Source organism: Acromyrmex echinatior, chromosome 11 (assembly GCF_024713525.1).
Source record: "Acromyrmex echinatior isolate Ae372 chromosome 11, ASM2471352v2, whole genome shotgun sequence".
Taxonomy (NCBI): Eukaryota; Metazoa; Arthropoda; class Insecta; order Hymenoptera; family Formicidae; genus Acromyrmex; species Acromyrmex echinatior.
This window is the reverse complement of record NC_141862.1, coordinates 3,244,795-3,266,794: the sequence shown is the minus strand read 5'-3', so window position 1 is coordinate 3,266,794 and position 22,000 is coordinate 3,244,795. Positions and strand designations below refer to the sequence as shown.

The 22,000-nt window shown below is 33.4% G+C and overlaps 1 protein-coding gene and 2 pseudogenes across 2 annotated transcripts in view; 1 reads left to right on the top strand and 2 right to left on the bottom strand.

The window, feature by feature from the left end:
- The window catches only part of LOC147908038 (odorant receptor 94b-like), a 259,915-nt gene that overhangs the window by 1,540 nt on the left and 236,375 nt on the right, over positions 1 to 22,000 (top strand). The window lies entirely within an intron of this gene.
- On the bottom strand, positions 1,966 to 4,539 carry LOC147908043 (uncharacterized; annotated as a pseudogene).
- On the bottom strand, positions 11,834 to 17,492 carry LOC147908042 (uncharacterized; annotated as a pseudogene).

Genomic DNA, 22,000 nt, shown 5'->3' with positions numbered 1-22,000 from the left:
GAGGTTTTTTCTTTGACCCTACACACACGCGCGCATACGCACATGTATGAACACGAATCCGAGGGCAAAAGTACACATTTCAAAATGACAGATCCAATATGACGATAAAATGATAATTCTTACCTAGTCTTCTAACCATCTTCTTATCTAGTCTCCTACATCTAACCAAATTAATGGAAAATAAAATAAATAAATCAGACCTGATTTTGACCTGATTAAGTCTAATCAAGGGTAAAATAGTATAATACATAAAATATTAGGTGTTGGAATTAATTCGTAGCGTTTTACAAGTGATGGGAAGTACTTTCATTAATGTATTTTTTAATGCTCATGTGAAATAAATAACATTCTTTCATTAAAAACGCTACGAATTAATTCCAACACCTAATAATATTTCAGATTTAAACCCAACATTGACAACAGGAAAGTTTGAGAACAAATAAGAATTAGATTTATAAAGATTTGTATCTATGTACATTGTACTTTTATTAAATATATTTATTAAATAGATATTAGAATACAATAATTTAATTCTTGCATGATGTACTACATTATGTAATATTACATAATGTAATACATGATACAAAAATTAAATTACAATGATTAATACATACAACTAACATATTACAGTCGATTTCATAGTCAAATGAATTTAATTAATCGCAACTTTAATAATTTTTAATGTTTTATAGTCATATCCTCAATTTATTTCGTTTTACAATTTTTGTGTATTCTTTCGCAATTCTTACAATTTACAATTACTAATTGTTTGTGTGCTTATATTTAGCCTATCGTATAATACAAAGTATTTTATTGTTAGAATTCGCCAAATATTTCATGGGCAAGTAGAGCGGACTAATTTGAATCGAAAATTCCTCTACTATTTTGTAAGTTTTCCCAATAGTTAATGAGATATTAATCCTTAAAGATAGTCGAATACATGCGCCCGCCCGGCCTACTACTGCGAAGTGTATATTCCTACCGATCGCTTGGCGCGCGGACATTGGAGATAGCTTGGCAAGAGCATTGTCCGTGCTATAGAGGCTCGCGGCAGTGTGCGCGGCGCGAGACACGTATGTATAGTCCAATCCATTGTGAATCTAACTTTTTTGAACGTCCTCTTCGTAACGTTTAATCATATAGTAACTTGTTTTTTTTTTTAAAGATGATAATTTTCGTGTCTTTATCGTATTGTTGCTTGGTTGCAAGTTTAGTTTTTTTTTTTGTTATATTTTTTCTAATAATTTTATTAGTGGCTCTTATCGTTCCTTTAATTGGCAAACAGTGTGTTCAAAAATAAGTTTGGTTACTACCAGTAAAAATAATAAAATTAGCAGTGAAAATTACTGGCGCTATGTTTCTTTTCTTCCACCAATGCCAGTAAAACGTGATAAGATAAAACGAAGAAAGATCCTATATAATCCGAAAGATAATTTTGAATGAAATTATTTATTTATTTGATTCATTTGGTTAGATTAAATTAATAAAATATTTAAAAGATTTTTATATTGAGTTTTATATCATATTAATCTAATATGTAATTAAAATCTAATTTTAAAATATAGTGCGTATGTTTTGATAGAACTTATTTAATTATCATTTAACAAGTAGCATGTATTCTTAGGAAACTTTTGTAATCGTTTTACTTTATTAACATTGAGAATGACCTAACTTTCCTAGGTGACTGACCTAACGTTTGATCGAAATAATTAGGTATATGTTATATTTTATTACAAATATTATTAAATATTAGCAATTTCTAGCTTTCGTTCTTAACCTTTTTATATTTATTAATAAATTATAATTTTATTTAATTACTATATGACGTTCTAACATTATTATACGAAGCAGCGTCGCAAACACGATTCTCACAATTATAACACGACGGTTGAATTTTATTCCAATTTGATGCTCTTTAACTCTGCGTCTTAAGAATATTATTAATTTTACTGAAGATGGCCAGATTGTGGCCGAAACTTTTAATATTTTTATTATAATGCAAGAATAATTAAATATCACTAACTACAACTTGTGCTGTGGTTCTTTATGCTCTTTCTTTTCATATTTTTGAATTTTATTTAAATTTAACATAAAAGATATAGAAACAAAATCATATACAATAAGTCAGGTAAGATCGTGGTCGGCTTTACTCAAAGTTAATAAAAGATATCGCCCTAAATCTATCATGAATCTGTAGAGAGTATCTTTGTTCTTAATGCAAAATCAAGAAAGATTCAGTTGTCATTGAACTTTCTTAAGAGAATCACATTAAGCGCCATGAGTACCAAATACGCATCACACTATGAAGCTGTGTTCCTCTGCACTCACTCAAAAATGTCACAATTAGCGGCTGCTAAATATATGAAAAAGTCGAAATCATTCGTACAGAAGTGGGTGCAGCGATATGATGCAGCAAAAAATATCGATGATTTACCGGAACGTGACTCGATATGCAAAGTAGACAAAAAAAAAGACGATAAAAAAATAGTGAATCTGTTTCCTGGCTTAACACTGCGTCAAGGACAAACAAAATTGAAGCAGTAAGTTTAGATATATCGTACGAAACTACTCGAACCAATCTCAAGGCTAATAACATGAAATGGTGCAACACCACGTCGACTACGCTCTTACTTGACTTACTGTATTAACACATTTTATTCACTGCTAAAAACTTGTTCTATTTACTATGATACAAAAATAAATATAAAATAAAGTATCTCATGTTTCTATTTCGTTTTGTACTTACAAATCCTAATTAATTCTTTCAAAATTGTCACGAGCAATTATTTCCATCAGTTTATTTTGTTTTATATTTTCCTCTTTTTTCAATTCATTAGTGATACCTAGCGATTTCATTTCATGCAGTACCTACTTCAGGAACAATAATAGGGATATCAATATGATCATTTCGTAATAAACATATGTTATGTAATATGCAACAAATAATTATGTAATAAGAAATTAAATTTGTTTGTCATAGACAATTTATCTAATAAGTATCTCCTTTTAATGAATAACTCCTTTTTAATGTTACTAATCTTTCAACAATTATTCGAGCAGATGATGATTAAATTTTTTTTGTTCTCTAGTTAAATGACCATTATCATGAAATGGCATTATAACATTATTTTGGATATTGTTTACTATATCGTCTAATAAAGGCTATTGCCAGGCAAATACTTTGGAGTGCAATATCGTTGAATTCCAGAATAAAGAAACATTCGCATATCATGGACACATTCTGGCATTCCAGTAAATACATGAATAAATGATAAATCACTTTTACATATTACCTGAAAAATCTATTTATAATATGTATAATAGTTTACTAATTGTTCAACTAAAACACATCAAACTTTGTAAAAGATATTTATTACTCTTGATAGTCTTGATAGAAAAACATGATAAAAAGTATTTACTTTTATTTGAAATTGTATAGAAAAGCTAGCTTTTCTGTTTATATAACTATTGGCTTCTTTTTTAATTGGGGAATGTGTGTGTTCCATCAATAATCCAAAACTTTAGGAAATCCATATAATGTCTGAATATTTGTTCAAGTATTTTCAGCTCCTTCGTAGATATAGGCTATTTAATAAATAAATTTCGTATACTATACATTGCTCGAACTACTCTCTTTGTAATAAACTATGCACGTAATAACACATACACTTGATCTAGATAAAACGCTCTATTAAATCATTCACTTATAGAGCGAAATGAATCTAGTGTTGCTAATACATATGGTAAATAATAATTAATATTTGTTTTACGACATCAATTTCTTTTCTTCCTTTGAATGGATTATTATCCAATTTTGGTTCAATTAAGTATACCAAAAAATAAAAGGTATTACATTCCAATCTATAATAATCAGATATATATCATTACTATTAACACAAATATTGTACAGTAATATGTATGCAATATTTTTGTGTATAAATATAATATTGATGATATATCTACTGACTAATCTAAAATGTGATTTAAATTCGACATCTGTGTATAGTGCAATAACATGCTCCACATAATTTCAAATTTTTCACTCTTTTTTCTGTTATAATTTATTATGTCAAATAATACTTATCGTCGATGGTAATACTTATCATCATCGCTCACTTGAAGAAGCACTAGTAGAAGATTTGAAAATAATATTGTCAAGCAAAATATATTCATCTATAATTACATCCATAATTGCTTTTTATTTCTATTAACTTAATCTAACTAAATGAGCCAAATAAATAAATAATTTCTTTCAAAATTATCTGTCGGATTATATGGGACCTCTCTTCGTTTTATCTTATCACGTTTTACTGGCGTTATTGGTGGAAGAAAAGAAATGCAGTGACAGTAATTTTCACTGCTGCCAATTTTAATATTTTTACTGGTAGTAACCAAACTTATTTTCGAACACACTGAAAGTCGTCATATATGTACGTAGGATTTTGTTAAAGCAGATGACAATGTTGCCTGATAAGCATAGACCAACCCAAAAGGTGTATATCCTGTAACTATGTGTGGAGTGATGTTATAGATGAACATTGTATAAGAGATCTATTCGTTCCAATTTGTTTGATTCTCTTTAATGTAATGACGCAAATATTTCGTTAGAATTTGGTGGAACCGTTCTAGTACATTGTTACTCTCCAAGGTGATAAGCAGTAGTTTGTACTTTCTGTATTTTCAATAATTTACAGATATTTTTGAACATCTCACTTACAAAGTTAGTGCCTTGATCCGTCAATATTCAGGTACTCCATATTTAAAGATGATCATTAGAATGAATCGTTTTTACTATCTCAATAGTTTCTTAGTCCGATATAGGAATAGCTTTACTAAATTTAATAAGACTGAAACGTATGATTATCTGAAAAGTCTTGAAACGTTAGAATGTATTCATTTCCGCGTTTGGTAATTGTTAATGGTCCAACAATAGCACATTTTTCAAATGGTCGATGAGCTGTATCTATAATTATGGTGCCCTTGTTTTTTTTAATTTGTTTTTTTTTAATTTATTTTCTTGACATATCACCTTTCTCTCTTTCTCTCTCTCTCTTTCTCTCTCTCTCTCTCTCTCTTCCTCTCCCTCTCTCTCCCTCTCTCTCTCTCCCTCTCCCTCTCTCTCCCTCTCCATAACTTGCATTTAGTTATTTTCATATAGTAATTTTCTACATATTTGATTAATCCCTCCAATTGTGTTTTAGGCGGATTCGATTTATAGTTCTTTCCAATCCTTAATAGGTGAGTCATGATTCTTCTAGAGAATACGTCATTTTTCGCCGTCATTCTTTCGTTTCACTCTGTTCCTCGTATGTTGCTCTTTGCTGCTTATCTTTGGAAGAAGAAATGGCATTTACAACGACTTAATTCATCGGCATTCATATGAGTCTTACTTAAACGATGTATAATTTCATATTTCTCTTTAGTCTCCAACGAATTAATCTTGATTCTCTCTGGATCAGTTATATTAAATAACCATACTAAAGGCTTATGGTTAGTTATTATTTTAAATTTTGTGGAGAAGGAGAGAGAAGGGGAGAGAGAGAGAGAGAGAGAAAGAGAGAGAGAGAGAGGTGACATGTCCAGATCATGACTTTGAGTAATATTTAAAAAGTTTTTAGTCGTCAGTCGGACATCTTGGATAATACAAATGTCAGAGGTACTGTAACTTTCGAACCTTTTAACTCGGAATGTACTTAATGGAAAAATACTTTATTATAGTGTTTCGAAAAGTTATTAAAATAAGTTACAAGAATTGGCAATTAAAAAATGGAGGGTCTATTAAAAAAATTTTATGTACCATGGATCTGACCTTAAGAATTTCTTATCAAGGTGAATCAAGATCATTGTCTTTTTTCTTCCTTGAAGCCATAAAACTTTTGTCTAAAACATTAAAAAAAAAATTTCTCCTTTTCAAGATATTCGCGTGTATTGAAATGGCCTACCCTGTATATTACATATTTATTACAAGTATATAGATTTTTATTATAAGAATATTAGAATATTAGAATAGATTACATGATCTAATTATCGAAACTTAATGATTCTAAATATAATAAAACCTACAAATGTTTATCCTTAATCCGATTTTTCGACTTGCTCATAATTTGGCCTATTTTGGAAAATAAGCGCTCAGAAGATACTGAGATTGCCATTAAGTAATGCTAACTGTAATAACACCAAATTTTTTCAATAATTTATTGGGCATTTAATTTTTTTAATCTGATGCAGATGATATCGTATTTTAAATCCTCGGACATTTGGTTACTGTGCACTCTATCTAGATCTACACTATTTTTATTTAAATTATTTACTATTTCCTCATGGTAAGTCCAAAAATCAGTCTGTTTATTGCTTGAGCATGTTAAGACATTTGATCGCTTCAACGCGATGTTCAAGTTCAGGTTTTTAAGTGCAGTTTTATTTATCGCAAATGATTGAATTTTATTTATTGCATGAGAGCACGCAATTTTATTCTCAAAATGTATTTTTTTAAATCGCTGGTCTAAAATAGTGGAAATTGCTGCAATTGTTATTTTCTCAATATCTTTAAATCATTTTGTAAATTCGTCCAACTTCTATTTCATATGACGTCCTACATCAGTAGAAGGTGCGTATAATTGTAAATTAAATTTGATTATTTTTACTACTGGGATTACCTGCCGTAACGTAGTTTTCGCCACAAATCATTGTAGTAGCGCTTTTGAATGGCTATAATATTCGAATAAATTCTTTAGTTGTTTGTAGTTCAAACGCATTTAATATTGTAGGAGCTTTTGGAATCTGTAATAGTATTAGGCTAATTACATCTGACAATTTTACAAATATACAAGCATGTCATATATTGTGTTGGAAGCGCGCTCTCAGTACCGTTGACATATAAGGCGAGACGCGTGTTATCTACCGAGTTAGAAGAAGATGCCGGAATGGTCACGTGTGAACGACAGAAGAAGAGGAGATCGGATCGCAAGTTGAGCGAGTGCTGTTCGTTCCCGCCAATAGAACTTTTGCCTTTTTTACTGCCGTTGTTACTGCGAATAATCCGAGCCGTATGCTCTTAATGTTTTTGTAATAAAGTAGCGTCTTCGTGTAAAATAAGAAAAAGTGTCTAATATTATTAAGAACCTTACGATCCCGAAACCGCGGCTGCAACATTCTGACGACCGTGACAGGTCTAAGTAATTTCGTTGTAGCTGTTTTATAGCAAGCAGAGATCGTAAGAAAGTAATCCGTAGACATGGAACAAGTAAAATTAACACTAAGAATAACACGATCCGCCTTTACGAGAGTGTACCCTTCCTTCCGGACTGAGCAGTCGAAGGAATCGCCAGACATAACCTTATTGCAAGTCAGCTTCGTGTTGCTACGAGATAAAACGAGTGAGCTTAATGAGTTAAATCAGAAGCTGCAGACCTTGATGATTGAAGTTAGAGAGTCTGAAGAAGCCATTGGAAGAGAGGCACAACACGCAGATGAGTATGCCACGAAATATCATCAAGTAAAGGTCGGGCTAACCTGTCTCTTAGGTCGGTTCCGCTGTAACGGACTACCACAACAACACAGGAAAGTATACGCGCATTAAAATTGCCGAAAATTGAATTAAGAAAGTTTGGCGGTGATATCAAAGATTGGCTTCCGTTTTGGAGTACTTTTAAAAAAATTCATGAAGACGCGACGTTGTCGAGGGAAGATAAATCCAATATTTAGTACAGTCTATGGTAAAAGACTCGCGCGCGTTTGAAGTAGTGAATAGTTTTCCACTAATGGCCGGTAATTATGAGAAAGCCATAGACAGTCTGAGTCTCGATTCGCCAAAAAAAAGACTTATTGATTGAATATTATGTGCGCGAACTTTTAAAGTTAGTCTTAAGTAAGAATAAAAACATGTCGCTCACAATCACTTATGATAAATTAGAGACGCATATACGAGCACTTGAAACTTTAGGCGTGACAACAGAAATGTGCGCAGCAATGTTGCTTCCTTTAGTAGAATCCTTACTGCCTGAAGAGACCTTACGTACATGGCAACGAACAAGGGCCCAATTAATTCCTCATTCTGACGCGTCTGTTGTAAATGTTACTGCAAAAGATCGTCTTACTAGTCTAATGACTTTTCTAAGAAGAGAGGTCACGAGTAAGGAACGTATTCAAATGGCAAAAACATGCTTCGAGAGCAACGATTTCCAGATGACAAAGGGCAAAAATAAAAAGAAATCAAAGAGTGAACGAGATCCAAAGATAGCGACAGCGTCTAGCTTACTATCGACGAAAGAAGTAAAGTTGCAAATGTATATTTTGTGGAGCTAATCATGACAGCTTGAGTTGTAAAATGGCCAGAAGTATGGACTTAGAGAAGAGAATCCAAGCTGTAAAAGACAAGCAGGGCTGTTTTAATTATCTGAAAAAGATGCCATAACAAAATAAAATGCCCTTGGTGCAGCAAAGGACATTGCCTGCTGATGTGTAGGAACCTGTCGAGCAAGGACGAGACAAAGCAAGCGGATGAGAAGAAATCAAAAGAACCAGTTTTTCACGAGGGAAATAGTTGTCTCGCTAATGTAATCTCTTCGAATACAAAAATGTTCCTGCCTATACTAAAAGTCAAGATGTGAGGTCCAAAAGGTGAATGTTCGCGCTGTCATAGATACTGGCTCGCATAGATCTTATGTTTTGGAAAAGGTAGCCAGAGAGCTTGGATACGAGACTGAGAGCGAACAGATGGTACATTTGTTGTTTGGAGGAACTAAAACCAAACCTCAGAGACACAAAACTTGTCGGATCTACATCGGCAACTTAGATGGAACATATAAATGTGACTTCGTAGCTTTGCACACAAAATATTGCAAACAAAACATTATCTGCCAAGACGCCCCCTAAGATCGATGATATATGGATGGATATACTTGAGAAAAAGGACATACGTTTGAGCGACACCGGTGAACGTCAAGAATCCATTTCACTATTGATTGGAGATGATGTTGTTGGTAAAATATTCACAGGAAAAGTCTTACAGATAAATTAAGGAATAACAGTTCTAGAAACTAAGCTTGATGGACAATCTTAGGTAGGAATATAGACGATGACAGCGACACCGATACTACGCTGACGATTATGTCAATGTTCACTCCAGAAGCTAACATATCAGACTTATGGAGACTCGATGTCTTCATCACGGGCATCACGGATCCTATTGAGAGTTACTAAAGAGGCACATCAAGCTGAAATAAAACCTCATTTCAAGAGACAACGAAAATCGACAACGAAGGTCGATACGAAATTCTTCTGCCGTGGAAAGAGAATCATCCAGCTTTACGAGATAATCGAGACATAGCCAAGAAAAGATTAAAAGGCATTACAAAGAGATTGCGACAAGAAGATTTATTTGACGACTACCAGGCTGTCTTTGATAATTGGCTCGAAGAAGTGATTATTGAAAAGGTACTTGTACTTGAAGTCGACCAAGAGAGCTACTACATATCTTCCACACAGGTCTGTAGTCAAAAAAGAAGGAACTACGAAGATACGTTTCCTGTTTTCGATGCATCAGCAAAAGTCAAGGAATCGCCTTCGCTTAACCAATGCTTGGAAACTGGACCCAATCTTATAGAGCTTATTCCAGCATTGCTACATCGATTTCGAGAGAGGAAGATAGGGGTAACTGATATCGCAAAAGCCTTCTTACAAATCGGTGTCTTTCCGTCGGATAAAGATGTTTTGAGATTCTTGTGGTGGAACGTTGACGGAGAAATAGAGATTTATCGACATCGTCGAGTTGTTTTCGGATTGACAAGCAACCCATTCCTTTTAGGGGCGGCGATTGAATTGTATATTAACAGAGCCTTAACCTCTACCATTTTGCCATATAAGAAAGCAGTTTATGAGAAACTGGCAAAATCCTTTTATGTCGATGACTGTGTTACTAGTGTCGATTCTTATTCTGATTTTAAAGTTTTCAGGAGAGAAGCCTGTTCCCTTTTGACTCAAGCCAAATTTGACTTAAGAGATTGGAAATACACTGGCAAGGATCCTGAGAGTCAGTCAACGATGCTTGAACTTATATGGGACACCAAAAGGGATACTTTAATGTTACCGGAATTTCCTGCACCGACGATCACGGAGAAAATAATGAAGAGAGTCATCTTATCACAAGTACAGAAAGTTTACGACCCTCTCGGATTCGTCTGTCCCGTACTGTTAAAACCAAAATTATTATTGCAAGATCTGTGGAATAAAAACGTGGATTGGGACACAGAAATAGACGACGACATTAAGCATGAATTTTTTAAATGGGTTCAGCAACTAGGTCTCCTACGTATATTGAAGTTTGCACGATGGATTTTTGAAGAGGAAAGAGGTCCCGACTCACTGTCCTTTCATGTTTTTGTCGACGCCAATAAAGACGCATACGCGGCAGCAATCTTCGTAGGAGTTGAGTCAAGCATAGAAGTCGAGGTACATCTCGTAGAAGCTAAATCTAGAGTAGCACCCAAAGAGAAGAAGACCATACCTCGCCTTGAATTATTAGCAGCCTCCATTGGAGCTAGGATAATGCGATCCTTCGTAAAAGCTATGGATTATCAAGATATCAAGACCTATTTCTGGAGCGACTCGATGACCATTCTAACATGGATTCGACAAACAAGACAATGGGCAGTCTTTGTATGGAATCGTGTTCTGGAAATAAGGAGCTTTACGGATGTTGAATCTTGGAGATATGTTCCTGCAGTGATGAACCCAGCGGATTTATCCTCACGAGGTTGTGATGCTAAAAAATTCCTTGAACTGAAATGATGGGAGGGACCGGAGTGGTTGAAACTACCTTCCAAAGAATGGCCCAAAGAGGAAGGAAAAGTTGACAAGAACATAGTTAATTTAGAGTTACGCAAGACTTCCAGATTTGGAAAGCCCCAAGTTTACAAGCCCCACTTTGCAAAGAAGATATGTTATCGTCAAAGATTAAAAGAAGAGTTCAGAAAACGTTTCCGTATATAGTACTTGGGTCAGTTATCTAGATGAACTAAACCCAGGAATAGTTCCGCGTCCGTGGCTGTCGGGGACGTCGTGCTTAAAACAATTTACAAAAGCGATTAGACTGGTCGCTCGCCGTCATTAGAGAAATCTACCCCGGAAAAGATGGTTACGTGAGGGTGGTAAAACTGAAAACGAGGTAAAGGTGAACTGGTTCGAGACCATCCAAAGACTAATTCCCTTGGAAGTTGAACACTCCAGTCCTGAAACTGATAACTTTATCGGGTCTATCACTACGACGTCAGAGATTACTAAGGGAAATGCAGCTAACACCCTCGAAGAGTCCGTAGCTGTCCCTAGAGAGGAACCGAAATCGTTGGAAGAAACGAGCTTAAAGATCCGAAGGGATCGTATTATCAAGAAACCGGACCGGTTCAGATACTAGAAATGTTTGTCATTTTATTTTTGTTTTCATTTTTTTTAGATAGGTTGATTTGCTCCTACCAAGAAGTCACAACTCAAGAGAGATGTTGGAAGCGCGCTTTCAGTACCATTGACATAAAGAGCGAAACGCGTGTTATCGGCCGAGCAGCGAGTTAGAGGAAGGTGTCGGAATGGCCGCGTGTGAATGACAGAAGAAGATGAGATCGGATTGCAAGCTGAGCGAGTGCTGTCCGTTCTCGCCAATAGAACTTTTTACTTTTGCCTTTTTTACTGCCGTTGTTACTGCGAATAATCCGAGCCGTATGTTCTTAATGTTTTTGTAATAAAGTAGCGTGTTCGTGTAAAATACAAAGAAATGTCTAATATTATTAAGAACCTTACGATCCCGAAACCGCGGCTGCAACATATTGAATTCCAGCGCGTATCAACACTTTGAATAAGTTTTAAATCCAATTGAACGCGCAATTGATCTATAGCAGCGACAGATTTTTTGAAATATGCTACTAGTTTTAACTTTTTTGCAAAGCTCACTAACAATTTCGACTTTCTCTATTATTCGCGAGGGTATTAAATTTAGAGTATGGGCAAAGCAATAAAAATGTCTGCTTGTCTGCAAATCCATTGATAATAGCCTTTCTTATATTACTCTCATTGTCAGAAATTATTGCGATAATACTTTCCAATTAAATATTCCATTCAGCAATAACATTGAAAAGCCATCGTTATAAGTTTTCGGCAGTATATCGTTCTACCAATTCTGTCACCAATTATTACAGACTTATGCTTGTTATTTAGCAAGTAGTGGCTTATTATGCCTAAAAAACTTTTGGCATTTAAAGAATCGGTCCAAACATCTGTAGTGAGACATATTTTTAATCAAATACAATTTTTCCTTAACTATGTTCGACAAGCACTTATATTTTTCCGTTAATAAGTGAGTAACGGTTTTGCGTGACGGAATTGTATACAATGACAGTTTTTATAAAAGCTTGGAATCCTTTTTCCATTATACAAAAAGGCAAATTATTCTTTGCAATCATATAAAGCAGTTTGCTGGTCACCTTTGCTGATTTTGATCCGTCTGAAGTCAAATTATGTGTATTTTATTACATGTTTATTTTATTTATAACTTATTATTTAGACCATTAAAAACAAATATAAATTAATGCATAAAATGTATTATAGTTTATTTATAGTTATTGCAACAATATAGAAAGACAACTTACCTCGAAAGGATTTTTGCGTAGCGAAAACTGTATTAAGTCGCGGTTGTTTTTGCTTTGACATAATATGTTTTAAATGCGGTGTTGAAATAATTGATCTGATTGAAGAAATTGATAGTGATGGTACAGATTGGACTTGTTCAAGAAATGGGTTATCCAGATTTTCCAGCTCTTTATTATCTCTATCATCTTTATCATGCTGATTGAAAATAAAACAGTTATACTTAGAAAATAAATAAAATTTAAACAAAGTTTTTAGAGGTGACCCAACAACATAGAACATAAATAAGAAAGAGTACAATCACATACGCAAATTGTTTTTTATACAAGTTATATATTTAAAATCAGTTATATGTAAACGTTTCGGTCAAGTCGTGACAATCATCAGTACAATCACGAGAATGCAAATGTTAAATACTAAATTAGAACATGAGGATGTCGCAGTACAAAATTTCAAAAATTAATCCTGTCTTTATAATCTCTTTTACAATGAAATAAAAATTTTTTTATTCTTGATAACTTATATCTTAAAACACGGAAGATTACCAGATTTTAATAAAATAAATATCTATAAGTTATTTTCATTCAATTAATAAATTAAGTGTACTTAATTATAAAAACTTACTTGTGTTTTCATAACTATAATATAATAATGCGATGCTATTTTGTTAGAAGAATATTAACGTAGATGGAAAAATATTATAACGATGGTAAGACTGTTATGTACAAAATTTCGTGTAATTACAGTGACATTGTCAGCAATTTTCGACAATATTTGTATATTTTGGAGGAAAAAAAAGAGGAAAATCACTAGGTAGGGATGGAATATTGGTGAGAGAAAACTATTTTTTAATTATAGGTATCAAAATATCGAGCAACCGAAATTTCATTAGCTTCACCGAGGTCGATAAAAAAGACCCTAAGATCCTGCGCACAATAGAAGGAATAAGGAATTAGAAATAAATAATACGGTTAAACGGTTTCAACCTATCAGAAACCGTGTATTCCGATATATCCGATTTCTGATATGTTAAATTGTTTATTCTTTATTCCTAATTCCTTATTCTTTCTATTGTGCGTAAGGCCTAAGGGACACAATAGAGGAAATAAAGAATAATGAATTATAATCTATCAAAAATTGTATATTCTGATATATTCGATTTCTGATAGGTTAAAATTCGTTATTCCTCTTATTGTACGCAGCCCTCATAGACATAGTATCTCTAGACCGAGCATTGTCAGAAATTTGAGAAGTGAGGATAGGCCTTATTTAGAAAAGAACGCACTCACTTGGTGCAGAGAAAATCAAGGAGAGTGGCGCGGATAGCGTTTCTCTTTTTTGATTGATTCCATCAGTTATAACTCAACTTCCGCAAATGTGCATGTATGTATGTACGTATGTACGTACATACAATACTAATGCGGTACAATACCAAAAGTATGTGCAGCACTATATTTTATCACGTATATTTTATCACGTTTCTACCATATCTCCTTATCTACTCATTCCAATAAACGGCGACTTCCAGCTGAATCCGCTCTACTCTCCCTTGATTCTCTCTGACTTGGCATAGATGCGTTATCTCGTTTTGCACATGCGTATAAAGTGTATCTCTAAGAGAAGAGATGGAAAGAGAGAACGAGGAATTAAAACATAACAGCTTACAGTTAGATCGGCGAAGAGAGTCTTGTATATGTTCTGTAAGAGTCTCACGACGAGCACGAATGGGGATGGACGTGTTTCGTCTCGGAATTTTTGTTAGTCAGGTTAGCCGAGCTTTTTCGTCCTTTCGATTCTCTCTCTCAGAGATATACTTTATATACATGCGCTAGGTCCCAAGAAAACGAGTATCGAAAACCGCTATAAGTAGGTTAAGTATCGATACATGGAATATTAATACGCGAAGTAATGAAATGTAAACTAAATATCGATATTCAAGATGGAAAATATCGATACTGCTAATAGCAATTCTATATCACCCATTACTATTATACAATAAATGATTAATAATTTCTTTTCAGTGATATTGTAATTTTGCTCGGTTCGTAATAGTACACGATTAATATGTTATTGGCCTATAATTTCTTGAGATAATATAGCTCCTATCGCATAATCAGACGCGTCAGTAGTCACAAAAAATTCTTGTGTAAAATCTGAATACTGTAATACGGGTGCGGTAATCAATTTATTTTTTAACAAGTTAAAAGCAATTTGTTGTTCGACTATCCATTCGAACGGTTCTCCTTTCTCCATAAGTTTCGTTAAAGGTTTAGTAATTTTAGAAAAATTTTTAATAAATTTCATGTAATATCTGGGTGGTCCTATGAATACTTGCCTTTCTTTTATTTTCGTAGGAAATTTATTTATCGTTTTTAATTTAGTTGATCCTGGTTTAATTTCGTCATCTCAGTTATTATGTGTATCTCAAATAAATGACCTCTTTTCTAAGTCATTCACACTTCTCCGGCTGTATTTCAATTTATGTCACAGCTTATTAAATACTTCGATGAGCCTTGTATTGTGTTCTTTCAAACTTGCTCCATATATGACTCATCTAGCTATACCAAAAATTTAATACCTTGTAATTCTGTTAAAACAGAATTCATAAACCTTTGAAATGTGACTAACGTATTTTTTAATCCGAATGGTATCCAGTTAAATTAATAATGTCCATTTCTTCTTCTAAGTTGTTGGTCTCAAATATCGTCTCAAAGGTGTCGTGATCTTCTGGAAAAATCACTTTTTTAATGGCGACGCACTACTCTTTTCTATCCAGGGCCCAGGACGCGGTCTCTCGCCTCCTCCCGGATCCTTTGTAATCTGGGCGTTAGATCGTCTAGTGATTTGTAACAATTATAACAATGATCTATTAGAAAAACATATTATTACTATGATTATACCGAAAGGCACAACAGAGAAAATACAACCATTAGATGTTTATGGATTTAGAATTTGGAAAAATTGTGGTGTGTGTGTGTGTGTGTGTGTATTGTGTGCTAAAAAATTTTAGATATTGTTTTATTATTAGAAAATAATATAAATTTACATGAACGAAATAATATAATAAAATTACAATCTCTGATACATAATCAATTGTTATCCCCGCGATATCACAACGTATTTAAATATTCGTGGTTTAAAAGTGATTATACAAATGAAAGACCAGAAGAATTTGAAAATCCAGTAGAATTTAGAGTTGTAATAAAATGTTCTCTCATAGTACAAGAAGTTATTATATTTAAAACATTTTTTCATCGATCATTATTATAATATATCCATTGATCTTATGAATCAATAAATTATAAGAAATGAGTGTATTACATATTCTTGTGAACTAATTAACCTTCAAATTCTGTTGTGACAATAACTATATTGACACTCAGATAACGTTTATTATCTACTATGAATAATAATTGAAAAACGGTCTACTTTGACTGGAGCAATCTCACACTGGCCATATAGCTTGTTAATAAAAAAAAAATTATTGTACTGAGTATAATGAGTAAATAATACAAAATATAAATTTATTGTGTATAAACATTTAGAAATTATAATATTATGTTTAAACGATAACTAAATAAGAGATTAATACGTAAAACTAAAAATAACTTTAAAAGAATAATCTTAAGATGTTACAAGAAAGTAATGTACAAAAATAAATAAAAAAATTTTATTCACTTTAAGGAGAAATAATAAAAATTATTATAACTCTTAATATTATTTATAACTTGTAATGTTACAAATATTAATCATGTCATCAATTTCTTAATTCGTTGATTTATGTATTTTATTGTTTCGACGACAATTACTTACGCATATGAGCATGGATAGCGTATATATGGAAGTGTTAATAATTAATTCTCGAAAATAATATGTCGTAATGTAACTTATTACACATTGAATTCGTAAAATAAAATCTTTAATTTGGTAAAAAAAGAATTGAAAATTTAAGAAAATTATAGGCGATGAAGGTATTTTGTTACAAAAAAATAAAAATTTTTTTCTTTATAACTTTAAAGTACTTCACAACTTTTAAAAAATGTTTTTTTATTTTTTATAGTTCCGATATTCGCCTCAAAAGAAAAATATTATTCTTTTTCAGAGAAGTGTTTCATCCCTTAAACATGAGTTGGGGCACTTATAAAAAAATACGTGTCTCTTAGATTTTCGTGTCTAACAACATATTTCATGGAGAATCAAATCGGTTCCGGACAGTTGTGAAATTTCCCTTGTTAGTTGAAAATAATCAAGTATGTATTCAAGAAAGGATAAATATAAAAGAACCTTTTGTAAAAGACTTCCCTCAGCGCCCTTGGCAAAAAGTAGGCATAGATTTGTTCAAAGAAAAGAAATGGTACTTATATAATTATAACAGACTACTATTCCAAATATTTCGAGATTTTACTTAGGAGTACTAATAGAATCCAAGACTATAGATAAATGATAAGAAAGTTTTTGTTAGATTTGGAATACCTGAGGTAATTAGGGGCAATTGGGTACACAGTTTGCTTCAGAATTTCAGCGTTTTGCGATTTTGTGCACGTTACAAGTTCTCCTAAATATTCACAAAGCAACGGCGCCGCGGAGACGGCAGTTAAAATCGCAAAAAGCATGATAAAAAAGTATAGTGATATTCAGGTTTACTAACGCAACGCCTCTCGAGAATAGCTATATTTCCGCAAAGCTTTTCTCTCTAGAAAAATCCGCTCGCGTCTTCCAATTTTATCAAATAAACTCGGCACATTCCATAGGCATAATAAAATATCCGCAAAAAAAGGAGAGACAGTTGAAGCAGAAATATAACTATAATAAGAGACATCGCGTTGCATAAAAGTCACATTTAAAAATGACGCTGTATAGATAATAGATACGTGTACGTACAGAAGAATTATTTAAAAAAAATAAAAATTCAAATTTTTTCACAGTAAAAACGGAAATAGATACCGTTAGAAGAAACCGCTGATACCTCGTCCCAACTCCCTTTTGACAAAATAAACAACGCAATAATAGCACCGTTGTTACCTAAAAAAGCCGATGCAAAAGAGATACCTACATTACATATAGTAGTATAATAGATTTCAGAAAATTAAATAATTTAATCTATCTATCTAGGCGATTCTTTTCCTCTACCTAATATACTTGATATAATGGACCAACTAGGAAAGTCCATACGGATCCTTTGTAATCTGGGCGTTAGCTCGTCTAGTGGTTTGTAACAATTGTAACAATGGTTTATGATCTATTTCTAAAGTTATGTTAATTCCGGTGATATATTCTTTAAAATGTTCTGCTCCATATGCTAGTGCTAAGGCCTCTTTTTAAATGTGACTGTATTTCTTTTCGGAATTTAGATAATGTTCTGGGTGCAAGCCACTGCTTTTCAATTCTTATTTTCATCTTCTTGCAGAGCGCTCCTCAAATCGTAGCTAGACGTATTAGCGTACAGGGTGCTTCCGTAACGTACACCTATACATCAGTAAGTTGCATTACCTATCTACCTATTGGCAGGGGCATGTCTTACCAGTAATGCAGAATAAGATTAGATCGCAAATCTGGCGAGGAATGAGACAAAAAAATTGAATTCTACATTCTGTATAGTGTAAAATTCAATAATATAATATAAAATATATATATTTATCAAATAATAATATCTGACCTAATCTAACATAAATATATTTTAATAAATATATTTGAACAAAAAATGTTTTTGTCTTAAAATGCTTACATAATAAATGTTTGAAATATAACTATCATTTTTTTCTAAAACAATTCTGTATATTTATAATACAATATTGGTTGGCATCAATTTAGCATAATATATAAAAACTTATATCTGATGATATCGTCATGACGAAGAAATTCTTGTGAATAATTTATTGAATACATAAGTTTGTCTTCTAATTTTTTATTGTATATATCAGACATTATTTTCTTGTGTCATTAATTCTATATTAAATTTATTCAGTTTATATAGATGGATTTCAGTAATGCTGGAAATTTATTTGTTTATGAAAAATTCTCTGGTCTGACGAAATAATTTGTAGAAGCAATAAATGTACGGTAATTCCGGCAAATACGCCACGCTGGGATTTACGCAGCAGAAATTAGAAAAAATAGAAAAAGTGGGGGTAATTTTCCCGCAACTACTCTGTTACATACCTTTATGTTATATTAGTATTGTGTTATGATTTCAGTTTCTTACTGTTAATATTAATGAAATTATTGTGATATTGAATCGATTTATCACTGTGTTAAGTAGCGCCATCATAAATTATAATCTACATAAAATAATTACTGTAGGACGTGCAAAAGACTTAGTGGTTATTTCGTGATACATGAGTGTAGAAGAATAGTAAAGCATGTTTTATAACAAAATATAAGTACTTTGTACTCTTGTACTCTTTGTTTAGTTTGTTATCTTGTATATTCCACCTATTTAGGTTATGCCTATATATGACATTTTTAAAAGGCGAAATTTGTGCCCAAAGCATACAAAGTGCACAGATTGAATTCAGTGCACTAAATACAATAAACGCATTACATAAAATATGTACCTCATGTCACTTGTAATACATGTGGGAAGATTGTAATTATTATTTATTGCTTTATATACATATTTAACATTCTTATTCCTTAATAAAACTTTACAAATGCATTTTATAAATCATTTTACGTCTAATTTATGTGCATTATTTGTAAATTTTTTATGATGCCATACATGCTCTCCCTTTATGAGTAGCCATATATCTTACCCTTATGGGATATACGACAAAAATGCAAAAAGTTCATTTTTTAAAACGAAATACAAATATTTAGGATTTCTAATATTTTTTCATGACAGTAGACAGTACAAAGTTTTTATTGATATAGGTAGATGTTCTTTGTTAGAGATAGTGAAAGTACAAGTGAGTATGTACAAGTACTCTATGTACAAGTGAGTTGATTACTGACTGTTTTTGTGCTGAATGGTGGTGTGACTCGGCATGTATCTGTCTGTGTGTGATTTTCTGTACACTTGATGGCCTGATGCTGTCGGCTTTCTTAGAGACAAGAACGTCTAGGAAAGGGAGTTTTCCGTTTTCCTTTATATTTATAGTGAAGTGGATGTTTGGATGTTGATTGTTGAGGAAAATAAGAAATTTACGGAGTTCAACTCTGCCGTGTCTTCATATCGAATGTGTCATCTGTTATACATAAAGGAACCAAACTTTGGTTTTTTGAGTGTTTTCCTGAGAGCCTCTTTCTCAAAATGCTTTATGAAGATGTTGACGATTACAGGAGAAATAGGAAAGCCCATTACCGCTCCTGAAGTTTGTTCATAAAATTGGTTGTTATAGGAGAAGTAAGTGATTGTTAAGCAGTGTTCTAGCGGGATGATGTCGGAAGGGACTTTATGTGAGGCCTTTATTATGTTTAATGTGTCTTTTATTGTGATTTGTATAAAAAGAGATTCTATGTTTTTTTCTCAGTGATCAGTAAAACATCGTACGAGTGATTTTCACCTTCCCACCGGTTAGGCCATGCCGGGTTTGGGAGTGCTCTCGTCATGCTGCAGGATTATCTCCGAGTCGCGCCCGCGCTTCGTATTTTTTATATAAGGAAAAGGCGGACCTCTGTTCGACTACGGGTAATTCCGGGATCTCTTCAGAGTCCCTTGACCCTGCTATCCTAGATCTCCTTCCCGTATCCCTGACATTTGGATATTATCCAGGGGAAGGCAATATCCCTGTTCGATGGCATCAGCACCGGTGCAACGCCTATTCACCATCTTTACTCGTGTCCCTGTGTGTGTCAATTGCAGCCCACGGCAGGGCCGGTGACGATCCATCTCTACCTACCCATGTCCCCGTCTCCGACTTTATACAGGGTGAGACGGACCTCTGTTATTCTACACCGACGCGCGTGATAACTAAGGAAGAACAAATCTCCTGCTCAGGTATGAGCACCTTTCGATGAGCGCTCACTCCTCGCCCGCCTAACCGAACGTCCCCATGCCGGAACTTAAAAGTGTGTCGCGAGATCTGACTCCCTCAATGTCCGAGCGGTCGTAATACGACTACTCGCTAAATAGATCAATTTTCTAAGAAGGCGCTATGATTAATAAGAAATTCTATGAATTCTGCAATAATAGGGAATTCATCCTTAGTAGACCTTTTCAACTTTCATTATCTATGTGCTTTATCTACCTTAGATAGAATAATATGGATTAAGATGTCTCAACAGGTTTCTCTAATTTTGATAGTGTTTGAGTAAAACATTGTCAATTAATTCTTAGATCTGTATGTGTTTCGCACAAAAACGATATTTCGCAATGTAGCATTTTCGGCATGTGCCCGCCACACATGCTACCGGGTGATTCCGTCGAAAGCGATGTGGTCGAGAGAATGTAATTCGTTTTCTCTCTGAGTTCAAAATAATTTTATTTATTCACTGGATTACAATTGTTCTAAGCACACGCACAGACAACAAAAGGGAATGTTCAATTTCAGGGAATGTTAATTTTTCCATAAATATGTATTGTTGTTCATATCAATCGCGGTTGCCGTTCGTTAAGAAGTGCATCAACACACAAAGCAAGCAGGCGCCTTCTCGTGTGTCATTGTCTAACGCCTAATGCCAGCCAATCATGGTCGTGCCGATACGACCGGCCAATAGCCAATCATGTGCCTATTGCGCAGAACCACGCACGAGTTACGACTGTCTGATCAGCCTTTCGTAATGCATGTAGCTTATACTTCAAAAAAAATGAGACGTGAGGAGGAAAACGTGGTTATAGTATTTATGATGCAGTATGAGATTTCTTGTTAATAGAACAAAGTCGAACAAAGTCTGTATGAGATGCTGAACTATAAGCTTTTAATTTCAAATGGTTTTTTTAGTAGCTCTTAAGGGGATGCTGGAGCGAAGGCCGAAGTTAATCAAGATCGATATTACAGGTTTTCATTTCCAATAAGATGCTTACGCCCTCTGAGTTAATATGATCATGCAGGAAATTCGATCGATTTATCGATATTTTTATTCCGTTTCCTACCATTACCATCTTAGCAACGAAGTATATTAGGGTCGGTTCCATAAATGTAAAATTTATTTTGGAAAATTTTCCAATTTTAAAATTGAGAAAAAAATAAACCGTAATTGAAGTTAATCTTATATTTCTAGAATCGAACTTTAGACATATAGTTGTATTATGTACACATGCAGTGTAGGCTGTGTTCCAATATATACCACCAGTTAAAAATCTGTAATGTACATAAAGTATAGATTTTTAAAGTTATATCGATACGAAGCTGTAGTAGCACTTTTTCCTTACGTCCAATGCAATTTTAGGTAACAATAATAGTATCAATAAATTGCACATACATAATTG